Source organism: Pelobates fuscus, chromosome 1 (genome assembly GCF_036172605.1).
Source record: "Pelobates fuscus isolate aPelFus1 chromosome 1, aPelFus1.pri, whole genome shotgun sequence".
Classification (NCBI taxonomy): Eukaryota; Metazoa; Chordata; class Amphibia; order Anura; family Pelobatidae; genus Pelobates; species Pelobates fuscus.
In genome coordinates this window covers 348969280-348987611 of record NC_086317.1, presented here as the reverse complement: position 1 = coordinate 348987611, position 18332 = coordinate 348969280, and positions in this window count along the sequence as shown.

Sequence of the window (18332 nt, the reverse complement as noted above, 5' to 3'; positions counted from 1 at the left end):
CTGTGGCTATCAAAAAAAAATTGTATTATTTGCATTATACCAATACATATCTAAATATAGATTATAATAACTGGCTTATAACCCATTTAGGTTGTGGTTATCTACAATTTTATGTCTATTGGTACAAACGTACTATTTATTTTTGCACCCTTAAGGTCATTTTATGTACATGTTTTCCTTTGAAACTAGTAGCACTCTGCAAATTAAAGAAAATTTTATAGTCTGCTGTATATTTATCAATTAACTTCAGACAGCAGCCCACATTAGCCAGACCGGTACTCTAGTTTGCACCCCAATGACACTGCACGTGGTGGAGTTATACCTCTAGCAGCAGAGGGGTTAAACTCTGTATGGGGAGTGTTTGTGGAGTGAAATGTTGCACATACAGACTCCAGGCACCATGACCACTTCAAATCACTGAAGTTGTCATGGTGTTTGAAGTAACCTTTTAATCAATATGGTAAAGTATACGATTGTGCGTGAACAATCAGATCAGTCATGGGTAAAATTTGAACCTGATATTGAGAGTGGATGCAAGTAGACAAGATAAATTAAAATAAAGAGAAAAAAAAAGACATGTGAGAGAGAAATCCAGACTTGGAGAGGTAAGGCAGTAGAGTTCTAGAGGAAGCCATAGACAATAAAAAAGTACATCCCATATGTGCAGCTGTGTAGACCCTTTGGACATATAACCTAGAAAAGTTATTCATAGTAGATTGAACACTGCTTTTAAATATATCACATGTAAGGACTAAAGTCATGCACTTAGTATAGTATGTTATGCTGGTTCATAATAAGAATCAACTTCAACAATTATGTAAATTACCCTTCTCTGACATTATTTTAAAGGTTTGAGCTTTAGTTTGATTTTTGTCACTTGTTTTTCCAATCAATGTATACTCCCACTTAGACTAGCAGACTGGAGACCATTAAGCACCACTTTATGCATATCAGGACGCTGAACACAATACACAATGGGGTGGAGCATAAACAATGTGGTCAATAAAAAATACGTAATACATACGTCTCCTTATTTTCTGAAATAAATAATTGAAGAACAGAATAGTGCAGATAAATAATTACAATGAATATGATATTAGAAATAATTATTCACACAAGTGTAGAGCCAAACGAACACTTGACTCTGGTGTGCAGCACCTTATGATTTTAAAGGGAGATCCAATACTCTCTTCTTTTCATTTCAGTAGGAATCAATGAATGGTCCCAGCTTCCATGAAGAGTTTGATGCAGATTATAAAAAACACTTACCCCAACTGAGGAAGCCAACATACAGTCGAAACACATGTTGGGACTACTTTTTAAAGGACTTTGCACCCAATTGGGTATTTTGATTTCTTTTTGTCTCTAATATAATTCAATAATAAATGTTTTTTTTATTACCTTCATGGAACTCTTCATTGTTGTTATATATATTTTTCAGTGTGGGTATGTTTCTTTCAGGGTTAAGTCCTAGAAGGTAACACTAGACATGTGCAATTCGTTTTGTTCCAAATGTTACTTCGGACGAAATTCGGGCAATTGGGACAATTGGATACTTCCGAATGTCCGAATAGCTTAATAGCCGAATTGCCGAAGTGCCGAATTTTGCCAAAGTTGCCGAAGTTCCGAAGTGCCGAAGCACTAAACTGGTCTTTCAGCCAAATTTACTAATACTAAGTAGAGATTACATAGTATTAGTAAATTATGCCCCTACTCGCTATACCGCCTCCCGAGCCCCCACCGAGTGGGGGCTTTTAAATTAAAGGGGAGACCTACTGCCCCTCCGGCCCCCATCCCTGAGTGGTGGGTGGGGACCCTAAAATAATTCAAAGAGGGGGACCTATTGTCCTTCCTTCTAGCCACCACCCCTGAGCGGTGGGTGGGGGCCCTAAATTACTTGAAATGGGGGGACCTGTTTGAAAGGGGGGGACCCTAAATAAAAATGCCCCCAGGTGACTAGGGGTCCCCAATCCCCAAGTCACCCCCTCCTAAAAAAATATTCAATTCCCTACCTAGCCCCCCCTCACCCTAAAAATAGTGAGGGGGAACAATACTTAGGTACCTGTAAAAAAACAAAAAAAATACTGTGATGGTAGTAGTTTGTATCACCGTCCAATATTCACTTTTTCCCCATAAAAGAATATTCCCAATAATCCACAGGAATAAATATCGCTGGTATTGCCAAATAATCCACGCATGAGCCAAAGCTTAATGCTGGAACAAGACTGATATACTGGAAGCAACAGGCATTCAATTTAAACAGTAACAGACTCCTCCTCTGGGCCAGGCTAGATAATTGAGTTTCAGCAACATACTAAACTCAACATACTAAACTATGGAATAACTTGCCTACTGCCATCAGACTCTCCCCTAGTCTTCAATCATTTAAGAAGGGCCTTAAATCCCATCTCTTCAGGAAAGCGTATGGCCTCCCAGAGTAATCTCTCCCTTACATACCTGTCTCTTGCTCTCCTATGGGATAGTGCTTTGCTCTCTCCTCCAGCTCTGCTCACTCCTACTTGATATTTCCTATCCTAATGTTTCTAATACCCCACCTCCTATAGACTGTAAGCTCATTTGAGCAGGGTCCTCTTCAACCTATTATTCCTGTAAGTTTTCTTGTAATTGTCTTATTTATTGTTACATTCCCCCCTCTCAAAATATTGTAAAGCGCTACGGAATCTGTTGGCGCTATATAAATGGCAATAATAATAATAATAATAATAATTATCTGCTGGCCAGAAACATTACAATTTTCAACATTTTTAGAAAAGTACTTTCTATAACACATACAATTATAACATTTACATCCCTGGTTAGCTGAGGATACTGGGAGTAACATATCCAAATCTCATGAAATTCCGTTCGGTAGTTTCCGTGTCGCATTGTGTGGAATTTTGACCGGCTCACCATGTGGTGGTATCCGCTTTACAGTTCCATGAAATCAGCAGCAAGAGACGGTCTCTGTTTGCGCCTAATTACACAAAAACTACCATACGAACTTTGCAGTTGGTTATATAGAAATGCTCCCCTTGTTCGGTAGATTCCACCTCCCGAATGCCGGTTTGATTAGTGGAGTGAAAAGCAGTCAACCGCATTCATGCGATTTAAGATGGCCGCCATCCTTTGTTCTCGCCACATGTTCGTATGCCGAATGGCGGCCACTAGAGATGTCGCAAACATAAAATTTTCCGTTCGCGAATGGCGAACGCGAACTTCCGCAAATGGGCGAACCGGGCGAACCGCCATAGACTTCAATAGGCAGGCAAATTTTAAAAATCACAGGGACTCTTTCTGGCCACAATAGTGATGGAAAAGGTGTTTCAAGGGGACTAACACCTGGACTATGGAAAATTACATAGTTGATGCGACTCTCCCAATATGGCGGCAGCCGCGTGTCCTCCTGGTACCAGCAAAGCATGGCAGGATATTGAGACTAAGCTGGACAGACTCTTTAATCAATTTTGGAAGCAAATAACAAGCAGGAAGCCCCAACAAGCGCACCCACAGCACCAACAAGCTCCACCACAGCTAAGCGAAACAGTCCCCATTAAAATCCACCAACGCAAAAGGCGTCGAAGACGGGACCGGAGGCACAAACAGAAATGCAGAGCACAAGCAGTAAACAGCAGCCTGCCAAGCATGTCCCACTATAGCCAATTCTCCACACCATGCCTTTGATCACATGAACTGCTCTCTGCACATTAACTAATCGTAAAGTAGCAAGCGTTTAAACATGTCATTATTTCACCTCCTAGAGAGTTTATTGTCGTAGTTCCTTACATGCCTTTACCTTAACCGTTCATGTATTATGTTATTCACTAGTCTCATCTCATGGGGCGACTCACACTTGATATATAACTAGTGGTGGAGCTGCTGATATAAATACACAGTTGATAATGTGCAAGCTACACCCTAAACATGACAGCCATCTTTCACAACAATGTACTGCTATATACTCATACCCTCAGTGCAACTAGTCATGATATACGCACGTTCAGCCTAGCATGCTCAAATATAACACACTTCTGTCTAAAAAAAGAAAGAATGCAGCTTCATAAGTAATCTAAATTGTATGCTGTCTAGGAGGTGGGAGGGTCTGGGAGGGAGGGCCTGCTGCTGATTGGCTGGAATGTGTCTGCTGACTGTGAGGTACAGGGTCAAAGTTTACTCAATGATGACGAATAGGGGCGGACCGAACATCGCATATGTTCGCCATCCGTGACGAACGCGAACAAGCTATGTTCGCCAGGAACTATTCACCAGCGAAATGTTCGGGACATCACTAGCAGCCACCTAGGAGCAATTAAGTTGCAGTTTTCTCAACGTTCTAAGTTCTGATTGCTACCCAGGGTGGTCTCTGTTCGGTAGACAAATACATTGCTCAACTACATAAAAGAAACAAACTTATTACACGAATTTACACTGCAGGGAGAAGGCATAACCGAAGGCACACAGGTAAATACATAAAAATCCTTTACAATTACCAGTTGATGTCTTCTTTTTTCTAAAAGTTTATTTTTTCAGCCCCAGAAAAGACCAATTTAGGTCTTTCAGCCTTTTGGTAGATAGCTCCCTAATACCGTGGGAATTAGAGAGTTATCTACTAAGTGGTTTTAAAAGAACATCCGAAGTCCCGAAATTCCAATGTTCCGAAGATCCGAAGTTCCAAAACTCCGAAGTGCCAAAGTTCCAAAGTTCCAAAGTTGCTGAAGTTCTGAAGTGTCGAAGTGCTGAAGTGCTGAAGTACTGAAGTTCTGAAGTGTCGATGTGCCGAAGTCCCGAAGTGCCAAAGTTCCGAAGTCCCGAATTTTTGAATGCTGAACCGAAACAAATTTTTTCAGGTAACATATCTAATGGAATTTGTTAATATTCTAATAATATACACACTCACATTTAACCCCTCTTCTCCACAAAACCAACAACAGTTATATATTTATGTAAACTGTAGCCCAGTATTCCCAATATGCCTCTTTCTTTCCTTTTCTGCTGGTTTACTTCACAATATTTTAAACCCATCTACCTGTAATCAACAAATTGAAAGCATTACACAGTATTAGAGGGTTTAAAATGGCAATATTAGCCAGACTGGAAAAACAAATCCACTTATCTACACGGGCCTAATTTTTTTAATTTGTGAATTTTTTAATGGCAATTCATGTGGTGGAGGGGTGGAAATTAAAATAATTGTGAGTTAATCTTTTTCAGTTATAGTAACACAATGATAACGACTGGAGTAGTCTCATCCAATTGTTTCTATATTAGTTCTGTTATAGATCTATATCACGAGGATTACACTGCATGGAAACATATTTTGAATTTATCAACTGATGCTTAATAGCAGTTATTGCCTTTGTGATTAGTATGGATTCCTTTAAGTGATATCAGTTTCTAAGTTAAGTGATTTAACAAGACACTATAGTTCACCATTTGTGATTAGTTTTGCATTTGTTCCATTTGAAAATGTTCACACCCTTTATCATTTGTATTCAACATTTACACCCAAGTATGCAGCTTGCATTTCTAATGAAGACATAAAAATGAAATAGCACATTACATAATGTTTCTGTTTTCAGCATAATTAGTGTTCCTTAATTTTACTTGTCTCTATTTTGTTGTCTTAGAGTTTTAAACATGCCTGTATCCTTGAGCTTTTTTTTGTCATATGCTTCATGTCTTCACAAAGGCATCTGTCACTCACGTTTAAAGAGTTCTAAGGGATGGGACATCTTCATTATGTGAAGACACTTTATGTACTAACTTTCCTATTTAACCCTTTTAGTTTTAGTAACTATCAATAGAGAACATACAGTCCATTGCCTGTAAAATTGGTTATGGAGGAATGTCTTCAGGGTTAAACATCTTTTAACTCATAATGGACCTATACTATATAAAAACACCTGAACATAAACATGTGTTCACTATTGTAATATCAACTTGTGCACTGGTCCTTTTAGATCATAACTCTTGCATTAGATGTATTTAAAATAGCATCTATTGCCAAGTGTAAATGCAGAATTGCAGGGTGAAGTCTGAAATATGATGGCTGTCTATACTTATTTGCATGTTGAGCTAAGAATTCTGTGATAGTTGTGGAAACATAATTTCTCATTGTTTCTGTACCCAAAAAGGACTTCCCAGTTCAGCTTGAGATATGCAGTTGATGTACAACAGTTATTTGTCCATCTGTCTATTTTAAAAGAAAGCAATTTCACAGTAACAAAAAAAAAAATATTAAACAGAAATTATCTAAACATTTATTTATGCAAATTAATAAAAATAGAAGAAATTGGGAATAGGCACATTTTCACAGAATTATACACTAGGGGAATATTGGGGTTTTGACCAATGTTAAAAGATGCTACATAGAAATAGACAAGCAATGAAATAATTTATAAAATAATAGTTTACTGTGATACGTGTAAGTTATGGGCAGCATTAGTGCTGTCAACAGATGTAGGACAGTAAGTAAGGGATTCCTTGCATTTGCTGAATGTCTCTAAAGGCAAAATGACAGAGTAACTTTATGTTGCCAGTTGAGAAACCTATATTGCAATGTGTACTAAATCCAAAATCTGAAAATAAAACAGGACTCAGACAATACAGCAACTGCTGCCTTTCATGCAGAATACTGAGCATCAACAAGATTATTCACTAAAGTGAGAATTCAAAGTAAATTTAAAATTTTAAGTAAAAGTACCCAAACTTGAAGCAGAGCTGACTTAGAGAATTCAGCTTTTTTGGCCTTAACATGGAAATTCACTTTGAATTTTCACTTTAGTAAATAACTCTATTAGTCAAAGAATAGAAAATGATGGGTAACAAACGCTATAAAAACAAAGCTCAATAACTTAATGCAGACTGCCTGTGTACAAAGTGGGACTGGGGCAACAACATGTCTTTAAATTAGAACCATGAACTGACATTTGCGTATATTCCATTGTAAACTAGATTGCAGATTGCTGAGTACATGCACAGATACAGTGTGTGAAACTAGAAAAAAAAATAGAGAGCGCTTTTATTATTATAATTACATGTTATTATTGTAAACACTATATACATATCAAATGTAGTGTATAATTTGGTGCGTGTATACAGTAAAAAAAAGTGTGTATGTAAATATATATTAGACAAAAGATTCTCTGCACTCAGGTTCCAACAATCCACAAACTCAAAAAAGCTAAATGACGGGTGCCAGACTGATAGTTCTCAATAGAAATATAGAGTATGATAATCTGCACTCACGATCTTGGTTAAAATGTAGCATTTATTTCCTCATAGTTTAAATGTGCACATGATAAAGTGCATACAAAAAGTGCATACAGTGATGCAAAAAAAAAGGTCGACGTTTCACTCCCAGTGTGGGACTTTCCTCACATGTGCACATTTTACTTATGAAGAAATAAATGCAACATTTTAACCAAGACCGTGAGTGCAGACTGCCATACATACAATATATATATATATATAGTTGGGAATATACCAGCCGAAAGAGTATAAATATGAATTTCTACTATTTAACTTAATATAAAAGAAAAGTTGGTTGAAGTGTGGCGGAACCGGCTAGAGGTTAGGCCTGTAATAAAAGAGGGCCCACTTAGATTGTAGTTATTTTTATAAGAGGGAGCGGTGGGAGGGTAACTTCACAATGTTGCTACAGGTAAAGGGGGGTGGAGTTTAGTGGGATTTTTATACTGACTAAATCCCTTCCACAATTCCAGGTTTCCCACCTTTTATTTGTGGTCATGAATATACTAGCCGATAGAGTATAAATCTGAATTTATACTATGAAGCTTAATACAGTGAGGAAAAAAGTATTTGATCCTCTGATGATTTTGAACACATGCCCACTGGCAAAGAAATGATCAGTCTATAATTTTAATGGTATGCATATTTTAACAGTGACCAACAGAATAACAAAAAAATAAATAAAAAAAAAATCCAGAAAAACACGTCAAAAAAGTTATAAATTTGCATGTCAATGAGTGAAATATGTATTTGACCCCTTTGACTTAGTACTTGGTGGCAAAACCCTTGTTGGTAATCACAGAGGTTAGACGTTTCTGGTCACCAGGTTTGCATGCATCTGAGGAGGGATTTTGTCCCGCTCCTCTTTGCAGATCCTCTCCAAGTCATTAAGGTTTCGAGGCTGACGTTTGGCAACTCAAATCTTCATCTCCCTCCACAGATTTTCTATGGTATTACGGTCTAGAGACTGGCTAGGTCACTCCAGGACCTTAAAGTGCTTCTTCTTGAGCCACTCCTTTGTTGCCTTGGCTGTGTGTTTTGGATCATTGTTATGCTGTAATACCCGACCATGACCCATTTTCAACGCACTGGCTGAGGGAAGGAGGTTCTCACTCAGGATTTGATGGTACATGGCCCAGTCCATCGTCCCTTTGATGCAGTGCAGTTGTCCTGTCCCCTTAGCATAAAAACACCCCCATAGCATAATGTTTCCACCTCCATGTTTGACGGTGGGGATGGTGTTCTTGGGGTCACAGGCAGCATTCCTCCTCCTCGAAATACGGAGAGTTGAGTTGATGTCAAAGAGCTCGATTTTGGTCTCATCCGACCATAACACTTTCACCCAGTTCTCCTGTGGATCATTCAGATGTTCACTGGCAAACTTCAGACGGCCTGTACATGTGCTTTCTTGAGCAGTGGAACCTTGTGGGTGCTGCAGGATTTCAGTTCTTCACAGTGTAGTGCGTTACTAATTGTTTTCTTGGTGACTATGGTCCCAGCTGCCTTGAGATCATTAACAAGATCCTCCTGTGTAGTTCTGAGCTGATTCCTCACTGTTCTCATGACCATTGAAACTCCATGAGCTGAGATCTTGCATGGAGCCCCAGACCGAGGGAGACTGACAGTTATTTTGTGTTTCTTCCATTTGAAAATAATCACACCAACTGTTGTCACCTTCTCACCAAGCTGCTTGGCGATGTTCATGTAGCCCATTCCAGCCTTGTGTCAATCTTGTCCCTGACATCCTTTGACAGCTCTTTGGTTTTGGCCATGGTGGTAACTCCCTTTAAGAGAGTGCTCCAAATCTCAGCTCATTACCTGTATAAAAGACACCTGGGAGCCAGAAATCTTGCTGATTGATATGGCATCAAATACTTATTTCACTCATTGACATGCAAATCAATTTATAACTTTTTTGACATGCATTTTTCTGGATTGTTTTTTTTTATTCTGTCTCTCACTGTTAAAATCTTTCTCTGGTTGTAAAACATAATTGCAGTATACAGAAGATTTCCATCGTTCTATGTTTTTAATGATGTGTGCTAGTGTTTTGTGGCTGGATGCTGCTTTAGCGGTTCCTATACGAAATTAGTGACCCGTAAAAGAGGCTGGATTGAGATCCAGTTTCACCAATAACATTCTAGTGTACAACATGAACTTTTGAGTTGTAAGGGGTTTGCTGTGTAATGTAAGTAAAGGGGAACTGGGTTTAAGTTTATGAAGAGAATGCTTTAACATATCAAATACCTCAACTGGGCACCATTTATTCACTGTAAGGCAGTACGGAATCTGGACTGGGTGACCTATTTGACTAGTCTTTGTATGTTGCAATGGTAAAATAGAATGATCTTTATCCTTATTTAAGTCTGATATCTTGAGGCATAATTCCAGGTCAGATATTTGTTACAGTAAACTCTCTGGGTCTTAAGAAACCATAAAAAGCCAGGTAAATATCTGCTTTGAGAACCAGGTTGATATTTGGCTCAAAAGGGACTGAGTCTGTTATATCTGAGGCGTCTGTTTTTATTTTATTATGCTTTCAAGACACTTTATCGAGTATGAGGATAAGAAAGGCTTGTTGTTAGGAAAAGTGGTTAACCTGATGTTGGATTCACGTTAAATATAATTTGATTATATAAGCTAACTGTAAAGAAAAGTGGCAAAATGTTGTAAACGCTACCAGGGTTTCAATAGCAAACACATTTATTATATGAAAATCAGAAACAAATTTCTTAAACATAGGAGAAGCTCTAAAATACGCTTTTCCTCATGTTAGGGGACAAACTAGATGGAGACAGAATTTTACTTTGGGGCAATAGTAATATTTCATATCTCTGAAATATGGTGGATCCATGGAGCGAGGTTCAGCAGATGGGTGGATTAGAAAGAACTCCTAAAATTTAGATCGTTATAGAGCCTTATTGCAGATACCTGCCACGTGTATACATTCTAAGTAAAACTGATCAGAGGCAGCTAACCAAGCCAGTTTCCCAACAGTTTCCCAACAAGTCTTGTGATGGTGAGAGACAGAGAACTGCCTTTGTTCACGATATGAGCTGCAGACTGACTGTCTGTGAGGCATTTACCACTTGTCCCTTCAATTTAAGACCCCAGATAAGAGCCGCCATAACTAAAGGTAATATCTCGAACAGAGCTGAGGATTTGAGAAAATTCTCCAATTGCGACACCTCGATAGGCCAGCATGACTGAACCCATTCATTACGGAATATTGCTGCGTAACCTACCAAAGCAGCTGAATCAGTCCAAATCAACGGTGAACTGTCCGAAATAGGCGGAATCAATAATGACTTCCCATTCCATAAAGAGAGAAATGTTTCCCACATGTCTAAGTCTGCCCTGGCATGTATGTTAAGGAAACGTTTTGTACCGTCATCAGGGAGACCATGCAAAAGGTACAGAAGCTGTGATATGAAGGACTGTCCTCTGGGAATAACCCTCATCGCAAAATTAAATTAACCTATTAATGACTGGATTTCCTTCCTGGTACAGGAACTTGTGTATGACATGTATTGACATACTCCACAATTCTGCGTATCTTTTCAATAGGTAAACTAACAACCAACATCTCAGAATTAAGCTGTATCCCCAAAAAGACGATGACATGACTAGGGACTTCTTTTATTTCTAATGCTACAGGGATACCCAAGCTATCAAATACCTGAAGTGACTGTTGTAAACCCGTGGTAAGCTTAGTAGCAAAATAGTACCTATCATTCCACTTAACTTGATGCAGATGCCAAAGTGATTCAGGTATGGGAAGAAGCTTAAAAGCATTAGAAATATCAGTTTTACTCATCCAAACATTGTGACCTAGGTAGAGGATGGATTTTTTGGTATTGTCTATTTTAGCGAGAAGTCAGCAGATGGTATCAGAGAATTGAGACTACGTCTTGTGGAGGAATGACGAGCCAAGAAGTCGATAATCAGCGTTTATTTTTATTATTAAATTTATCAGTTGCAATACCCGAAAGACTGGTTCTCCAGCTGGAAAAAAGGGGGATTCAAGAATGGACCAATCCCAATCCCAAAGCCATGTTGTATTTCTTTGTTCAATAGCAAAGATACTGTAAGAGGATCTTGCAAGGCAGATTGTAAAATGGGACATTCCAATATACTGGTGGGGAAAGAAACTAAACCCGTGTGGAAACTTTCAGAAAACCCAGTGCTCAGGAACTCAACCAAATGTCTGGGGGGGGGGGGGGTGGGGGGGGGGTGGGGGGGGGTGATTTGACAGATCTTTTAACATGTCATCTTTTAACATGTCAATTTTCACTGCTAGTCACTGCTTGGGAAAGATCAAATTTGGGGACATTGTTTTAGCATGTGTTCTAAAACATCTTGAGCATAGGTGTAGCAATCTACAAGCGCTATACCCGCAACCCCCAGCATTAAAGTTAATACAAACTTGCACCTTGTCAAGAAAAGCAGTTGGTCATCCCAGTTTAACCATCAACTCCGTATGTGGTGGATTATATGTGTAGTGTGCTGCTTGACTAGTGGATGGTAAGCTAGCATTGTCAGGACAACCTGGGACCTTGAGACCGGCAAAATATCTGCAAAACAACTCTGTATCAAGTTGGCTCCAGTCCGTATGGACATTAAACTGTGCCAAAGTGGCTGCAGCCTTTGTGGAAAATTACTTATGATAATTGAAATACGCACACATGCCATACTTATGCATAAGGTTCACCAGTTTGTGCAAATACAAATCCAACTCTTGCCTACCGTGTGGGTGAATAGTGCAAACTACATCTCTGAACAGACCAAAGCTCAAAATTAAGTCAGGGAGACTTATTTTTCATCACTACAGAGAGGTCACCAAACGTATAGGACATATTGTCGACAATGTCTTATTAATCTATAAGTTAAGACAACAAATTAACGTCCTTACCTTCCAAAATATCTTTCCGTATGATAGGCGGGACAAAGTGAGCTTGATTAACAATGTGGGAAGGAGGATTAGTAACATTTATGTTCATAGGTTGTCTCTGCTCAGCTGGAGAGATGGGAATACTGTTAGTGTTTTCGATACGGCTGGCTGAGTTATAATTCTCCAAAGACTTTAATGATTATGAATAGAGATGTCGCGAACATAACATTTTCCATTCGCGAATGGCGAACGCAAACTTCTGCAAATAGTCGCCAATGGGCGAACCGGGCGAACCGTCATAGAGTTCAATAGGCAGGCGAATTTTAAAACTCACAGGGATTCGTTATAGCCACAATAGTGATGGAAACGTTGTTTCAAGGGGACTAACACCTGGACTGTGGCATGCTGGAGGGGGATCCATGGCAAAACTCCCATGGAAAATTACATAGTTGATGCAGAGTCTGGTTTTAATCCATAAAGGGCATAAATCACCTAACATTCCTAAATTGTTTGGAATAACGTGCTTTAAAACATCAGGTATGATGTTGTATCGATCAGGTAGTGTAAGGGTTATGCCCGCTTCACAGTGACAGACCAAACTCCCCGTTTAACGCACCGCAAACAACCGCAAACAGTCCATTTGCACAACCGCAAACTCCCCATTTGCACAAGGTTGGATACCAAGCTAGCCATGTCCCGTTCCTTGTCCTCACTGATGTCATTGAAGGTCTCTTCCTCCACCCAGCCACGTACAACACCAAGGGTCCCCAAAAGACGCCTGCTGTGTTTGGTCTTCCACCTCCTCAAAGCCACCTTCCTCCTCTGACTCCTCTTCTTCAGACTCCTCTCTCTGCGTTGCCTCTCTCTGCGTTATTATAAGGTGTGTTAAGTAGTTCTATTCCTATCAGTTTAATCCCTGTTACGTCCCCTATCAGGGGAAGTGTATATGGCATTGATTTTAGGAACCGGGAGATGGAAAAAGATGCTTGGTCGGTCCTCCTACTTCAAATTTGGGGCACTGCGCGTGCAATCTAATATGCCACCAGATAGGAGTGGTGTGTTAAGTAGTACTATTCTTATCAGTTTAATCCCTGTTATGTCCCCCCTCATCAGGCCTTTTTTAGTCGAATGCATCGCCCACTGTCAGTCCCTTTGGGATCCATCTTAATTCATCTTAATAAAGGTGAGGTAATCTAGACTTTTTTGACCTAGGCAACTCAGCAAAGGAAGCAGCAGCGGGTACAACATCATCATCATCATCGCACCGTACGTCCATGTGTGTAATGCTGCCAGACTGAGACATATCTCTGTTATCCTCTGGCAATAATGGTTGCGCATCACTCATTTCTTCCAACTGATGTGTAAATAACTCCTCTGACAGATCAAGTGAAGTGGCTGTGGTGCTAGTGTTGGTGGTGGCGGCAGGCGGGCGAGTGGTAACTTGAGAGGTGCTCGAAGCTAAGCTGGAGGAGGATGGTGCGTCAAGGTTCCGAACGGAAGCTGTAGAAGATTGGTGTCCTGTGTTAGCCAGTCAACTATGTCCTCAGAACTTTTCGAGTTCAGGGTACGTGGCCTCTGAACACTGGGCATTATTCTAGGGTCAAAGGGGGATCACAGCACCATGAACACGACGGCCCCTGTGGGGTGGCCTGCCTCTGTCTGTCATTTTTTTTCGATTAGTGGTACTATGCGTGCAAGCTACTGTGACAACAGATATGAGTGGCACTGTGCACTGGCAGAAGTTGGCAGAGTAGATGCTGTAGGCCTGACACACACGCTTGCAGACAACTAACTGCTATTCAATCTATTACAGTCAAAATTGTATTTTTTTTAAATGTACACTACCAGATATGAGTTGCACTGGTGTGACACAGTGCCCTGGCAGACCCTGAAACGCACACGTGTGAAGGAAACTGACTGCTATTATTTCACAGTCAAATTTCTATTTTTTTTTTAATGTACACTACTGTTACACCAGATATGAGTTGCACTGGTGTGACACTGTGCCCTGGCAGGCCATGAAACGCACACGTGTGAAGGAAACTGACTGTTATTATATTACAGTCAAAAAGTTTTTGTTTTTTTAAATGCAAGCTATTGTGACACCAGATATGAGTGGTGGCACTGGGCAAGTGGGCACAGTATACGCTGTGAGCCTGAAACACACACTGGCAGGCAGGCAACTGCAATTAGATTACACAGAAAAAAATAAAATAAAAAGCAGACTGATGTTCTTTTTGGGGTGCTGTCCTTACACAGAGATCAGACGAGTCCTTCAGGACTGTAGTGGACACTGAATACACTAGCCTAGCTATCGATTTCCCTATTAAATCAGCAGCAGCTACACTGTCCCTCCTCTCACTAAGAATGCAGCTTCCGGGGGGCGGGGCCTAGCTGTCATGTCATCAAAGTATATACAAGTGGGTGGACAAAACGGGGAGGGGGAAAGGGAAACAGTTAAAAAAGTTCTCTGGAAGGCACTATCTTTACAAGGTAGATGTGAAGTAAAAAACGAAGAAAATATATATTTACATTACAATCTGAGTTTATAAATCTCTTAGTATGTAACCCATTTTCACAAATGAAGAATGCAAATCTATATAAAGACATATGTTTTTCCTTGTTTTACATCTATGTACAATTTATATAACTCATACCAAAAAATATATATTTTTTGTATACCTAAGACTATATAAAGTTTCCCTTTCCCCCTCCCCGTTTTGTCCACCCACTTGTATATACTTTGAGTCAGTGTAATAGAACGAGTGACCAACGATCACGACCCACTTCCGGGTCTGTGAAACGCAAAGTGGAACGCACGCAACGCACGCGATGACGTCATCCGGTCCCGTGAAACGCAAGTGGAACGCACGCAACGTACGCAATGACGTCATCCGGCCCCATGCCGCGAAAATGAAAATCGAACACCAGCTGAAAGAACTTCAACACTGAATGGGGATGTATAAAAGGACTGTGGGAGGGATATATTTATTGCTGCTATTGTATTTTACTGCACTTTATTGACACCAAGTCCCTGAGGAAGTCCAAGCTAAGGACGAAACTCGTAGGACGCTTTATGGTGACATGCTGTTTGTTTTAAACTTGAATGTAAGTTATTAAATACCTTTTTTATTCATACTCTGGAAGTGCACTACATTTTTTGTATATATTTTCCCTTTCTTGAGATATATACATTTATGGATTGATGAAATTGGGAGGAGGGACAACACTCTGGACACTGAAGGAAAAACATATCACTCAAGGCTGTTTTATCTCCACAAATTTGTGAGTGACCAATTATGAATACATAACAGTGCCAGTCTCCACACAGTTATACGCTATGTTGTTTTGTTTTATTTGTATTTAGCAGATTGTCCCCTATCCTATTTGCACAAATCATGCAATACCTATAATACCTATATTTATTTTGTTCAGATAGTATGAGCAGTGTGTTTGTGTGTGCGTGTGCGTGTATATGTGATGTGACGTTATATGTGAAGTGGCCACTCTGGATGATTTCCATCATTGTGTCAGGTTTTCAGTTCAAAGATCCAATAAATATATGTTTGATGGATCACTTTTAACCTGCCTTCAATCCTTGGGAATCATCCATCGTGGTCAAAGTAGAATGACAAATATATTGATTAAATTAGAACTGAAAAAAGGATTGTCTGACAGAGCAAGATACTTCTAAATATTTTGAATTAACTGCATTAAAGAAAAATAAGTAAATACCGAATAAAAATGAAGCTTCATTGAAATATAAAATACATGAATCAGTTATATATGTAGACTTCTAAATTTAAAGGAAGAAATGTGACTGCAAGTTTTGAAAGTTGATAATAAAAAACAAGTTTGACCTGGAAAGTACAAAGGGCTTAAAAAGAGATTTAAGGGACACTGCATTTACTGTAACTGCCTTATTTAATTGAGTGGTTACATTACCAAACTTTGAAATGGTGTTGAACCATTTTTTATGGTTTATCCTTATAACAAGAGTCTCCAGAAGACGGTGGGAGTGCACTACAGAGAAAGCATTAACTGAGAAGCAGTATGTGGCAGTGATTGGCTGAGTGTGTCAGCTAACCGCTTTCACAACCATCCATTGCTGGTATAATTTTGTATGGATAAAGAAGAGTGTAATTTCTGCTTGAGCCATACAACTAGTTGGAGCTAAGCTGTGGTGAATCACAAAACTAACTTCAGTGTCAAACTGGTTGATGGTTTAAAGGGACACTGTAGTTACCGGAATAACTACAGCTTAATATAGTGGTTCTCTTGTCTACAACCTGTCCTTGCATGCTTTTTAATGGAAACACCGCCTTTTCAGAGAAAAGACAGTGTTTACAATACTGCCTCTAGTCAAAGTCAGATCAATAGAGATGCTTCCTGGGTCAGTGCTACACAGTGTGCAGCACTGACATTCCGCGTCTCCACAGTTTGCATCGAGTTGCTGAACGTTTCTCATAGAGATGCATTGATTTAATGGTCACTAGCCTCCCAATGCTTTCCTATGGGGAAGCATTGGATTGGCTGAGATCATCAATTCAGAACAGGGGGTGGTGTTAGCAACGAAATACAGGGAGTGCAGAATTATTAGGCAAGTTGTATTTTTGAGGATTAATTTTATTATTGTACAACAACCATGTTCTCAATGAACCCAAAAAACTCATTAATATCAAAGCTGAATATTTTTGGAAGTAGTTTTTAGTTTGTTTTTAGTTATAGCTATTTTAGGGGGATATCTGTGTGTGCAGGTGACTATTACTGTGCATAATTATTAGGCAACTTAACAAAAAACAAATATATACCCATTTCAATTATTTATTTTTACCAGTGAAACCAATATAACATTTCAACATTCACAAATATACATTTCTGACATTCAAAAACATAACAAAAACAAATCAGTGACCAATATAGCCACCTTTCTTTGCAAGGACACTCAAAAGCCTGCCATCCATGGATTCTGTCAGTGTTTTGATCTGTTCACCATCAACATTGCGTGCAGAAGCAACCACAGCCTCCCAGACACTGTTCAGAGAGGTGTACTGTTTTCCCTCCTTGTAAATCTCACATTTGAAGATGGACCACAGGTTCTCAATGGGGTTCAGATCAAGTGAACAAGGAGGCCATGTCATTAGATTTTCTTCTTTTATACCCTTTCTTGCCAGCCACGCTGTGGAGTACTTGGACGCGTGTGATGGAGCATTGTCCTGCATGAAAATCATGTTTTTCTTGAAGGATGCAGACTTCTTCCTGTACCACTGCTTGAAGAAGGTGTCTTCCAGAAACTGGCAGTAGGACTGGGAGTTGAGCTTGACTCCATCCTCAACCCGAAAAGGCCCCACAAGCTCATCTTTGATGATACCAGCACAAACCAGTACTCCACCTCCACCTTGCTGGCGTCTGAGTCGGACTGGAGCTCTCTGCCCTTTACCAATCCAGCCACGGGCCCATCCATCTGGCCCATCAAGACTCACTCTCATTTCATCAGTCCATAAAACCTTAGAAAAATCAGTCTTGAGATATTTCTTGGCCCAGTCTTGACGTTTCAGCTTGTGTGTCTTGTTCAGTGGTGGTCGTCTTTCAGCCTTTCTTACCTTGGCCATGTCTCTGAGTATTGCACACCTTGTGCTTTTGGGCACTCCAGTGATGTTGCAGCTCTGAAATATGGCCAAACTGGTGGCAAGTGGCATCTTGGCAGCTGCACGCTTGACTTTTCTCAGTTGATGGGCAGTTATTTTGCGCCTTGGTTTCTCCACACGCTTCTTGCGACCCTGTTGACTATTTTGAATGAAACGCTTGATTGTTCGATGATCACGCTTCAGAAGCTTTGCAATTTTAAGAGTGCTGCATCCCTCTGCAAAATATCTCACTATTTTTTACTTTTCTGAGCCTGTCAAGTCCTTCTTTTGACCCATTTTGCCAAAGGAAAGGAAGTTGCCTAATAATTATGCACACCTGATATAGGGTGTTGATGTCATTAGACCACACCCCTTCTCATTACAGAGATGCACATCACCTAATATGCTTAATTGGTAGTAGGCTTTCGAGCCTATACAGCTTGGAGTAAGACAACATGCATAAAGAGGATGATGTGGTCAAAATACTCATTTGCCTAATAATTCTGCACTCCCTGTACATGCATGGCTCAGGAATAAAGCTTAGTAAACTCACCTTTTACATGCTG